This window comes from Erpetoichthys calabaricus, chromosome 14 (assembly GCF_900747795.2).
Source record: "Erpetoichthys calabaricus chromosome 14, fErpCal1.3, whole genome shotgun sequence".
Taxonomy (NCBI): domain Eukaryota; kingdom Metazoa; phylum Chordata; class Cladistia; order Polypteriformes; family Polypteridae; genus Erpetoichthys; species Erpetoichthys calabaricus.
In genome coordinates this window covers 55,774,913-55,787,951 of record NC_041407.2, presented here as the reverse complement: position 1 = coordinate 55,787,951, position 13,039 = coordinate 55,774,913, and the positions used below count along the sequence as shown (strand labels likewise).

The window sequence follows — 13,039 nt, the reverse complement described above, 5'->3', positions numbered from 1 at the left end:
AGGGTAAACAATCCCCTTACTTTAAAATTTAAAAGGATGCAAAGTAGAACAATAGTTAAGAAAAATGTATGTGGGCCATAGGCTGATGCCCTAATAGCTTCCACAAGTTTACACTGACTCTTTCTAGCAGCCACACTGTTCAACACTTGCTTAGCAAGATTACCATTTCTGACAATCATGAAATTGATAGTTTTTATGTACACACAGTCTGGAAACAAATGAGTGAGCCCAATTCAATGCAAAACTGCATAACAGTAAACAAAGTGCTTTAACTTTTTTAAAGCATAATAACGTTTCTCTTTTTATTATTTTATTTTCAACAATTTATTTAGCCTGAGTGGCATGAAGCATACATTTGCCATTCATGTACTTCGTCTTATAAAGACTAAGTACGCAATATGATTAACTGCAGCGTTTTTCTGTTTTATATTGTACTAGCCACGGTACTTGTGCCAGGCAATAGAATAATAAAAACAATAATTGCTATCTCTTGCCCTATGTGAATCTTAAGCAACTCTATCAACATGCCTTTACTCCTCCTTGTGTGTCTTCCAGTGACATTTCCTCTTTCGTTGCATCACCAAAGCCAAACTGAACAAACGGATTGCTCAAAGAGACTTTAGGCCCTGGAATTTATATAGTAGATATTTCTAAACATTTGAAGACTATGATTGAGATTTGAATGGCATGGGGGTGCACTGCTGAATCAAGAACTCCTAGTTTGAGTCTCAAGCCTGGCCATTTTCCATGTAGAATGTGTTCATTATCACTGTGTTTTTGTCTTATTACTCAGATTTTTCTCCCACATGCCAAAAATATGTTTTTACTTTAACTGGCCGTTAATTGACAGTGGGAGTGTATATAACTTGGTCCGGTAATAGACTAGTGTCTTGTCCAGGATTGGCTTTTGCTTTAGTTATTGATTCCTCTGGAATAGGTACCAGGCTGGGAACCTTGATTTGAAATCTAAGCATTCAAAGTAGACTTCAGCATTAACGTTTGCAAAGCACCATGCAATACATGTCTTGGTTATATGTCATTTGCTGTTGGATTTGTAAAATCTGTGTTAATGTTTGTGATGTGCCATCTTTTAAAATGATACAGACAGGAGGCAGATGGACACAGAGACACTTATCCTTTTATTAGGTGGATGATGCAAAAATGGGGATTCATCATAATCATCGTATGGTACACATGCACATGATTATAACATTTTGCAAAGTTTTTCCATTACTGTATTATAAAGTAATGTGAGTGTGTCAGCTATCAATTAGGAAAACCATTAGTACAAGGAAGTGACTAAGCATTACATATCTATTCATCTGTAGAAAGTTGTAGCATCAGCTTGCATGCCTACAATATAATGTGGCTTACTGATTTGGAATGCTTGTGTTTTGAGAATTCATTTGAGCTAGTATGCTATGGCCTACTAGTATAAAAAGTCACTGAACAAAATATTAGGAACACTATTCTAATAATGGGCAAGGCCACTTTTTGCTCTCAGAACAGCCTGTATGGACCCAACAATCATGCCATGGTTGAAATCACTGAGATAACATTTGTTCCCCATTCACTGAAGCTCCTGACATTGTATCTTGTGCTGCTGCTGCACGATTGGCTCAAGAGATAATTGCATGGATAAGCAGGTTTATACAAGTAGTATATAGTAAGTGCCATATAGTATATAGTAAGTGCCACGGAGGACAGGCAGACATGGACAAGAGAACAACTTCTCTTCTGGCTAGAAGCATATACTGTAAGATATGGACTAGCAGAAGTCACATGATAGGTGGTAGAGGTTCTCTCAAGGCATCCCAATTTGGACACCCTCAGGGGTGCATTGAAATTGGAGTCAAGAAGTTCAGCTCTGTCGGGGTCCCTGAGTGTGATAGAGGGTGCTGTTAGGGAAGGACCTCCCTGGTTCCCAGGTGACAGCTTCCAGTTGTGCGCAACAAGGTTTTGGAAGCATTCCTCCTTAAAAGGGGGCCCATAACCACCACCAGGAGGGTGGAAGGGGAAAAAAAGATTCAACTTCTCTTGGGATTGTGTAATTATTGGTTGTGCGGATTGTCTAAGATACCATGCATAATACAAAGTCCTTTATTTGAACTCCTGTCTGTGTTTGACATTTCTATGTCTGGGGTTTAGGGGCTCAGTGTTTCCACTTTTTGGTTATTATATATGTATATATATTTTTTCTATTTAAGATAAAGGATTTTTATTCCTCTGCTAATAAAGTGTGGTTAAAAATGAGGAATACTGGTGGATTGGAAGACATTTTGACACAGTGCTAATGAACGTAAAAATTAAAGGTGACCGCTGAGACTGACAGCAGCAGCCACCAGCAAACAAACGCCTGACAATAAATCGGCCCCGGATACTGACACAGCAGCTTTAGGGTTGCTTCCAGAATGGGTGACTTCTTGAGTAAGCCAAACCAAGTGAGCACAATACCATTAAGTGGCAGACTGGTAGTGTTAATGGATTCTGCCGTCACAGACATAGCGGAATTAGACTCTTAAGCAGGGAGCAGAGTGGACTGTCCTCCTCATTTGTAGGTTTGATAACTGATTGGATGATACCAAGCAGAGTTGCTACAGTAACGGTGAGTGGCTCATTTTTCTTTATTTCAGTAAAATGTAGAAGGATGACTAACAATCCCCTACAAGTGCGATTTCAGCAGAACACAAGCTACAAAAGTGGAAAGAAAGACTTCTGAAAGTGCTTAATCGAAAAGAAGTCTCTACTTGAGCATGCAATACTTTACACTGAATAATGAGTGAAATGAGGTTTCAGACAGATATTAGCAGAGTACATATTTCAGAAACTTCAGGATACTGCACTCAATCCAGAATGGTACTTTGTCCTATCTACAGTATAAACGGTCCTAATACAGTGCTCAGACAACCATTAACATTTTCATCATTTACTTTAGTTTGATAGACTAATACATTTGGGGTTTTATGGATATTTGGAGATACTGGTTTATGTAAATTATTTAACAGGTTGGTTGTTAAGATGAATGATTACTTTACAAATAAAAGCAAGAAACGCAATTTAAATGAGAAAATATTTATATCTAAATCTGTGCCTCCATCATCCAATTGGTTTTCTAAACCTGATTTTATCATTACAGGTTTGCAAATTTCCACAACTTTTATGTGCAATTTCAGGTGTAAGGCAGAAAAACACCATCCTATCAAAGAACTTAATCACACTTACTTGTGCCATGACAATTAGAAGAAATGGAAAGGAACATGTGTAACACATGTCAATTTATATTGGTTTTCAGTATATCTGTTTGTGAGGTTTACTGCTAGGACTTGCACAGAATTATTTACTGATCAAGAAGTGAACAGTTTGAAATGATCGGTGTCAGGCAAGTGTGACATTTGATTGTTGTTTTTATGGGTAGAGTTCCATGCACACTTGTGCCTTTTTAAACAGCAAAATGTAGGTTAGAAAGAAATAAGGGACATGTCTTAAATGCAAAAAGAAAGAAAGAAATAAGGGGCCTGTGTTAAATACAAAAGCCATCTAAGCAACCTTGGAACTAACTACACTTGTAATTTATAAACATTGCAAGGTCTTCTAAACGCAGAAATACTGTAGCAACCCAGGAAAGTTTACTTGGCCATCAATTAAGAGTTATGACTGCATAAAAAAACCTGAATCTATCGTGTCCTTTCCATGGCTCATCGTGCCCATTCCTGTTTGAAAGTTAAGCTTGAAAAAGGTCAAAGCATTTTATAGATCTTTTTTAAAATCAGTTTTAGATAACAGGTGGTAAGTAGAAATTTAAGTCAGAGGACTTGCTTTATGAAGGCATTATAATAGCCAGACCTCTAGACGGAGATATACAGTAATTTACCAAGACAGACAGGAGCATAAAAGATAATCGTGGAATGCAGGCTGTTTTGCTTTATGTATCACACCGCATTTACAGGAGGTTTCCCCCAAGCTGCCGCTTCAGTTCTGGATCCAGTCTCAGTATTGTTTAGAGATAATTTTTGGAAAGTGAGCACTATCTATGTTAAAAGAAGCTACCAGGTCACCCACCTGTTTGTTTATTGAGTTGCACTGTGGATCTCATTACAGCATTGCCTTTCTATATCATAAATCTAGCCATATAAGACAGCAGATACAAACTTACCTTCCAGCATGGCTGACACCTTATTAACTGTATCTCAATGTAATGTTAATATAGCTTGACATGAGGAACTGATTAGACTTTAATGGCCAAATTAAATAGGATTGAAAACCTGGAAACAATGATTTAGGTATTCTCTGATACCATTTAGTTTGTATGGGTGACACCAAAGGAGATTTGAGGACAATCAGGATGTGTTTTCTGCATGGTGGTGTGATGGAATGAATTCATTAAATCTATACTTACCTTCAGTGTTCATACAAGAGTGTTTCTGTTGATGAGCTTGGTCATTTTGACCAGTTATGATCAATAAGTGATTATTGCAAAGGGCTGTAATAGCTCAGTGCTCCACAATTTCAAGCTCCATATGACATTGGATTATTTAGATTTTTATCCTAACCTGAAGTATATTTTTTCTTGTCCTGCATCTTTTCAATTTGGTGAACAAGATAAATTATTATTGGTAAATTTCCTACTTTTATAATGAACTTTTTGTGGCATTCATTCATATGCATTTTTACCTTAAAGAGAGATTATTTTTCATAATGCAAAAGAGTACAATTATATTAATCCATCCATTCATTTTAATTGTATCCATTGTCGATTGCATGGAGCCAGGGTTAATCCGAAAGGCACAAACCATTTTTGAATGGGACACCTAAATGAGGGACCCACAGTCTAGTTTATGCTGTAGTTAATGTAATATGACCATCTTGGGATGCGGGAAGAAACCAGACTACCTAAAAAAAAAAAGTCACATTTTTTTAACTATTTTAAAGACTTTTTTTCTAAACCACTTTTTCAAACAACATGTGGTGAGCAAAGCTTCTCTTGCAAACAATAGAAGTAGTGCATTTATTATTAGATGTAACAGCAAAAAGGCTAGCTTCTCCACAGAATTTGAATTGTCTTTACAGAGAAACTCAGAAGAGCAATGCAATAGTAGTTGGGTCTGAAAATGTAGTTAATGTAACTAGTGTCTAGATTTCATATGGCCAATAAAGTAGAAACCTGTCTAGACTTCATATTCTGTAATAATCAGAAACAAATTCAGACTATAGAGGTCATTGAACTGCTGGGGATCAGTGACTATAATGTAATTAGATTCATGTTCTTTTGGCAGAGTGAAACAGCAAAAACTAAAACTTGAAAATGTCATTTGAAAAAGATGCAGTGTGACCGAGCCTGATGTAGTATGACTATTTTTAAGGGGTGGTTATAAAACATTTGTGTAAATACACTAAAAAGCAAAAAAAGCTTATTCATTTAATGCTAAATGCATTTAAAATAAGAAATAAGCAATAGCACTAACATTTAGACTTCTCAATTAACCTAAAACTCTTTGATGTGAGAGGGAAAGCAGTGTGAGTAAGTGTTGGTGTGCAAGTCAGTGTGTCCCGTGTTGTACCCGTCTTCGGTTGGTTCTATGCTTGTGCTCATCGTTTCTGACAATCCTCTGAACCTTAATCTGGATAAGTAGATTAGAAAAATTGAAAGAACAGATAATAATAGCAAGGTGAAAAACTTTTTGAGCTGTTTCAATCTATTGGTGTGTGGGTTTCCTCTGGTGCTCCAGTTTCCTCCCACTGTCCAGGGACGTTCAGGCTGAGTGAACTAGCTACGCTAAATTGGTCCTTGTGTGTGGGGGGATGTTTGCCCTGTGATGGACTGACACCCTGTTCAGAGTTTGTTCCTGCCTTGCTCTCTCTACAAGCTGGGATAGGCTCCACCCCCCCGAACCCCACCCAAGCATACCCTGGTCTGAAACAAACAGGTTAGAAAATGACGTGACAATATATTAGTACATGAAAATGCTCTCATTTTAATACTTTTTCTTCAATACTTGTGTAATCTGGCCAAGATCTAAGGTTATTCTTCAATCACCACACATTGTTGGCTTTGTTTAATATAAACAGTGACTTTAATGTAGGTCTGAGTGTAGGTCTGAGACACACGATGCATAAACATGTCACATAGGAAACTAAACACACCACACTAAGCAAAAGGGTGATGATAAACAGATGGAACATGAAAAAACTGATCAGTGACTTAGGTCCCTGAAAACAGCAGATGCAAATAAATTGTTTAAATGGAGAAATTGTGCTTCCTTAAAACATCTAAGAACTAATCCCTGACTAGATCATGTAAGTGAAATAAAACTTGGGTGGAAAAAAAAATCATTCCTGTTTACTGGCAACGCTGTCATAGATGTTTGAAGTAGGAGTTTGAATGTAACACAAGACATGAAGACCTGTCCAACTTTCTCTCACTTGCTACCTCTTGATTATGTCATCTGAACGAAACTGCTGAAGATCAAAAACACAATGATGGTAACATCTGCAGTTCTAAGAATGATTTGCAGAAGGAGCCAAGGTAATAAAAATGCAGCAATAGGAAGAAAACAGTGTTTTTTTTTTTTGGTCTTCAGTACAAAGTCAGAGTGGCTTCCGCTGTGTTTCAAGCACATTGCATTGCTTCAGTGGAATCAACGCAGATCCAACCATGTCTGCATGGTTCCCAGTACATACATCCCACCTATCCTGCTCATATACAGTACATGGTCTATAACAGGAAAGCCATAAGCTTTGCACTGCTTTGTGTGCAAACTCAATTTCAGCAATGCCTGCTTGTTCTACTGGCTTTCTCAAAGTGGAGAAAGCATTTTAGTTTATATTTCATGTACTTGTTTTGCTTTCACTCTGCTAATTAATGGTATGTGCATTTAACATTAAAGCCAGAAAGCACCTCTTCACACAGAACCACATTTGTTAAACTATTGAGTTGGATAACTTTTACAAAGTATCTAGATGAGATTTCGGGATAACTTAGCAAATATCTGAGGAAACAAACTTAGTGTTATGAATTATCGCCTCTTATTTGTCAAACTGAACTGCCTATGATCTTGATGTTAGATTTTTGAATATTTTTTTATTTTAATATCTGTTGTTTGCTCCTTCTTCTTATAAAGCCCAGGCTTCAAACAATTTCAAAGGTCATCCATTGGACGGTCTTCCTGCTGAAGATTCCAATGAAACAGAGCGGCCTTGCAAACCAGAATAACATGAGCATATTAGAACTCTAAATATCAAAAATCATGCTTTTATTGAGGTGAAAGACAAAAGTTTAGGATAAGCACAGGCAGTAATTTGCAAATTGTGAAATAAAAATGGCAATCCCTACTGCCAGATGAGTCAGGCCATGTAGCTGGTGGGAAGGCTTCTGTTGATGCCACCACCAAAATCCTGCTGACTCACTTCCTTATGGTTTTTCAGTACCTCCACTCAGCTTTTTTTGAACAAATCTCCCAAATGAAATCTCAATAAGCATGGTAGGGAGCTTTGAATACATTTGTTTTTTTAATTTCATAATATTGCATGTTTATTGATGTTTGTTGCCATTGTTTATAGGCATAGTAATTTTTGTTCAGTGTGTCTCCGTACATGTACTGTATTGTTACTTCATTATTCTGCACCAATGGAGCTAGTAACAAAATCTTTTCATTGAAATTGAGTTGATTTATGCTCCACTGTGTTTTCATTTTGACCGTCACAGACATATTATCTGCAGTCAGGTAACACTCGAAATTCTCAGTACCTGCCAATCCCCTCTGATTCCTCTCCGTGTCAGGTGCCCAAAAACACCTTTGCAGGACATCCTAAGGATTTGCCCTCTAACTGTTCAGTGTGTGCTTGCACTGGCTGTAAGTGTGTTACTTTAACTGTCACTTGCCACTGAAATTCCCATTCAAGCCCTTACAACCATCTGGACAGTCATTCATATTATTACGAAATATGCTTTCAGTGATAGTTCTGTTATGGACTGGCACCTTTCCCAGTGCTGGCTCCTATCTTATGCCTGATTCTTCCCAGAGTACTCTCTGGTGCTCTCTGACCCTTGAATGGGCTTGAGGAGGTTGATAAAATAATTTTAAAAAATAAGAATATACAATGTATGACAAATGAGAAGAAGGTAAACCGTTCAGTCCTTCAAACTTGATTAGTTGATTAAAAATTGTCCCAATGTTTAATTCAAACACTTTTTAAAAGTTGTCAAGGTTTCTGCTTAAACTACATGACTTTTTTCCAGACATCGAACATGTTATGTTTTAGCCTGGGTTTTTTCCCTTGGCTTAGTTTTATATTCTTTGTTTTTTTAATCTATTTTTATAGAAATTGTCATGTGTTTATATGATTTTGTATTAATAATACTGTTATGTTTTAGTTTTATTATCTATGTGTAATATTTTTTACTCTTAATGTCTCTTGTCCTCTCTGGCTTGCTCCTCACAATATTGGGGCCAGACTGATGTCATCACATCTAAGACCCCCCTCACTATTGTAAGACCCAGAGAAGAAGATCTCAGGGAGTGATGCATTAAGTGTGTTAGGAGTCTCTTGTATGATTATTGCTTTCATTCAAATTTACTGTTTCATCTGCTCTGTCTCTGGAGTTTGCTTTTGTATTGTGTTTTTGGGACTTTTAGGCACATCCTTTTTACTCTTTTGAGTATGTTGTTTTTCACTTTTTCAATAAATATTTGATTTATACAGATTCTTTGTTTTAATTTGTCTTAACATGTCAGAGTTTTTCACATTTTTTCACACTTAAGTGGCATCTATGGATATTTTCAAACATTTAAGGCATTGTGAGCTTAAAAGCCAGTTTCTGGCTGGTTTCAGGTGAGGCTATTTTGGACAGGCAAGTTAAGACCCGGACTGTTGAGACTAAAATTGTCAAAATGAGTGTGTGGCCTCCAAAATGCTCCATAGACGGCGGCCATGTCCTTTACCAGCCTGTCCAGAAGAGCCTCACCCAAATCCAGCTCACTCCAAATGCTGCTAGTTTGCAATCTAGAAGGCCTAAAAAAAGGGAAGCTGCCTTAAAAGGTTTAAAATTTATGGAAATGTTCCAAAAATATCAAAAAAGCCCAACCAGGATGAGAATGACTGTAAATTCCTTTCTTATGCACAAAAGGGAGACCAAAAAACTTTATAAATGATTTATTTATCAAAACAGAAAAATATGACAGGAATGATCTCACATCTAACTGCAAACAAAGAACCAGAAAGATAACCAGTGATATCAGTGTGGCCCCACCACCTAGGGATCCGACCACAAAACACAGAGAATAGAGACACAGAATGGGACAAAATGCACATAAAAAATAGTATGTGAAAGTAACATAAATAACATAAAATCATGAAAAATAATGACTCAAAATTAACAAAAACAATTACCCATGAAGCTGTGGTGAAGTGGTAGCCCTGCTGTCTCACAGTGAGGACATCAGGATTTATCCTTCTCCTTGTGTCTATGTAGGTTTCCTCCAGGTTCTCCAGTTTCTGCCCACTATCCAAGGACACGTTAGGTGAATGGGTGACACTAAATTATTCCCAATGTATTTTTGGTGTGCTCACCCTGCGGTAGAATGGCAACCTATCTAGGGTTTGTTCCTGCCTTGCAACCTATGCTGACTGGGGCACACCCCAGCCAGAAAAAAAATGACAATAACGTATATCATACACAAATTTAAAGTAATAAGTAGCAGTGACCTGGCTTTTGTCACACTTTTTGGAGGCCTCATACCTGTTTGTGACTGAACGAGTCTTTGTACAAAGTACTGCTTCTTGGTTTCAGTCTTAAATGTACTTAGATGCACATAACTGTACTATCCCTTAAATCAGGGGTCTCCAACTCTGGTCCAAGAGCTCTACTGTGGCTGAAGGTTTTCATTCTACACCTTGTGTTAATTAGTAAACAGTTTTTGTTGCAAATTAACTCTTTTGCCTTTAAATAGTTTCTATTTAAGACTCAGACCCCTTAATTATTTATTTTTGCCTTAATTAGAAGCCAAACAATAACGAGATACAAAACAAGACAACATATGACCAGCTAACCTGTGTCCATCACACAATATTGGGAAATAAAGGAATGTGAAGGTCTCAGTAACGTTGTTCTGCTGAGGTTTTGATGGTGTTCTTAATAAAGAAAAATCAACAGATTTTGAAATCTCTGTTGTGGCAGAATGAGAGCACTAATGATCCTTGGAATTAAATAACAGGTTTAATTTAACAACATGAATTTGTTTTTAATTAAGTAAGTAGTTGGAATGGAATTGGTTGGAGTTTGAGGCCCCAACTTAGCTGGTTATTCATTGGCTCAGTGCATATCTTATTTTTGTTTGGGTGCCATTTAAGGAAAAAAATGAAGCAATTCAGTGACTGAATCTTAAAAAAAAAAAAAGGGAGAAAAAAAGTTAATTAAAATGAAGAGAAAATAAGTTAATTAGCAGTAAAAACTGCTCACTAATTAAGAAAAGGGATTGAATGAAAACCTGCCACCACAGTAGAGCTCCAGGACTGGAGTTGGAGGCCCCTGCCCTAATTTGTACTGGTGTTCTCAAGAATGTTATTCATTATTTAACTGAAAGAGTTCTGCTAAAAATTTTGGACACCTGACTTCTTCACACAGCCTTCTCTGCTTAAAATTGAAGAGATTTAATTCCCTTTGCCTGCACAGCTTCAAGTTCAGCTATATGTTTTTTGCAAAATGGTAACGAGAACTGAGTCCTCCAAATGTGATCTCTGTATCACATTACACAGAGTCTGTGAATAATGTCCCTTGGCTTTTATTCAACAGTTTTTCTCAATACCTGTATATTCTAACATTTTATTTGTGTTTTTAATTGCTTCTTCACATTGTTTGCATCGTAAGCGTATTGTTTCAACATAAACCCCTAAATCCTTTTCAGATGTTGCTTTCTTGTAAGGTAGCATTACACATCTTTCGTTTGTTTCTTTTGTCCAAAGTGTAGAACTTAGCACCTTTCTACATTACACTGTATTTTCAAAGGGTTTGCCCTGTTTTGAAGACTGCCTAGGTATATTGTCATTGGTACCAGTTACCCCTTCCATTTTAGTTTAATCTACAAATTTCATAAGTTGACTCACTACACACTAATTCTATGTCATTAATTAAAAAAATGAAAAAAATATGCAGAAAAAAAACTAATAAAACAAAAATTCAACCCCTACCTGATTAAAATAAATAATAAAATGTAATAATCAAGAAACAGAACACTGAGGGACTGTACAGATAACCTCCATGTGGAGTGTTTTCCTCTTATTTTGTACTATTTGTTACTATTAGTTCAGTTTTTTAAGTTACCTCAGATGATGGCTTAAAAATGAATCTTTGGTGTGGAAGTGTTCGAAGAGATGTTTCAAAGTCCAATAAATTATATTGATGCTTTGTTTCTGATTACTATGCCACTTACCAATTCATAATACACGTAGTCTAACAAATTGGTTTGGCAGGATCTTCCTTTCTTAAACCCACACTGGTGTTTACTTAGTACATTATATACATTTAGATAGCCCTCTAATTTATTTCTGCTTAGAATTTCCATCACTTTTCAAGGTATAGAAATAAGGCTTAGTGGTCTGTAATTAAAAGTGTGAATTTGGTTTTCCTTCTTGTGGGTTAGAATCACATTTTCAACTTTCCAGTCATCAGGTACTTCTCCCATCTAAACTGACCCTTGGAATATGCATGAAAAATGTTTTTAAATAACAGCCATCTTTTTACTCAACATTATTCATAAAACTTTCAACCTAAAAACCTAGAGGTTTTAAAACTTTTAAACAATTTAAAGCTTTAGAAGTTATTTGATGAACTAACATTATTCATAACAATGATTTTTGAAAAAGGTTTGACTTTTTATTGTACTTTCCATTTATGTAGGATCTCCTTACAGTATTATTAACATCTGAAGTAACTTGTATTTTTATTTATCATGTATACATAGTGACATAAAAGCCAAAACAGAAAAAAGGCCTTGTAAAAAGAATTGCTTTCTCCATTGTGTAGCAGACTACACATACTGAGTGGCGGGATAAACAGTGAATGTAAACATATGTACATGCAGACAATATGCATCCAAATGCAGCCTTAAGCCTATAAACCATTTAACCTTTCTGTGTTAGAGTAGTCCGCCAATTTCATTATGAGGTCCCTCAATGCCTTTACCTTGCCTGTTGCCCTTTCAATGTTCATTTCACTCTGGGAAATCCTTTGTGAAGTAGGTTGCCTGCAATCACCTGTGCAAAGTACAGCATCTGCATGGAGCAAAGGAAATATTAAAAAAGGAATATGAATAAATGAAAAATCACAAATGCTACAAGCGATCTAGATAGAGATGCATTTTGATATAAAACAAAAATCAGCCTACAAATGGAGGTCAACTGGGAGAAGAAGGAGCTTATGTTGTAAGTCTGAGAAACTTTGAACATAGCCAAAGTAAAAGAGCAAATGCAATAAATCATTTTCAGAGGTTCATAGTAGTGAGCAAGTAACAAATACAAAAATACAGGGTCGGTTATTGAGTGTTCTGCAGTCCAATGACATAAACTGCGGAAAAGGATGCATTACAAGGAAATTGAAAAAGTCAAGGATACTGGGCATCATTTAGCCACAACCTTATATATAATATACACCTGCGGTGGGCTGGCGCCCTACTCAGGGTTTGTTTCCTGCCTTGCGCCCTGTGTTGGCTGGGATTGGCTCCAGCAGACCCCCCGTGACCCTGTAGTTAGGATATAGCGGGTTGGATAATGGGGTATATATATATATATATATATATATATATATATATATATATATATATATATATATATATATATATATATATATATACACTAAATGATTGAAGTTTTTTGTGTTCAAGTGATCATTCCATTAGAATCTACAACACCTCCTTTATCAGTTCAGAAGTCTACAAATTCAACTATGTCTTCCCAAGATCAGCCCTGGTTTAGAACAGTACAACTTAAATGAAAAAAGTGGACAACAAGAGTCTGAATATGTATGACTAGTTCAGACTCCACTGTG

General features: G+C 36.5%; 1 protein-coding gene across 1 annotated transcript in view; it reads left to right on the top strand.

Annotated features, from left to right (window-relative positions):
• Positions 1-13,039, top strand: part of csmd2 (CUB and Sushi multiple domains 2) — a 991,046-nt gene that overhangs the window by 382,043 nt on the left and 595,964 nt on the right. The gene's annotated exons all lie outside the window — the stretch shown is intronic.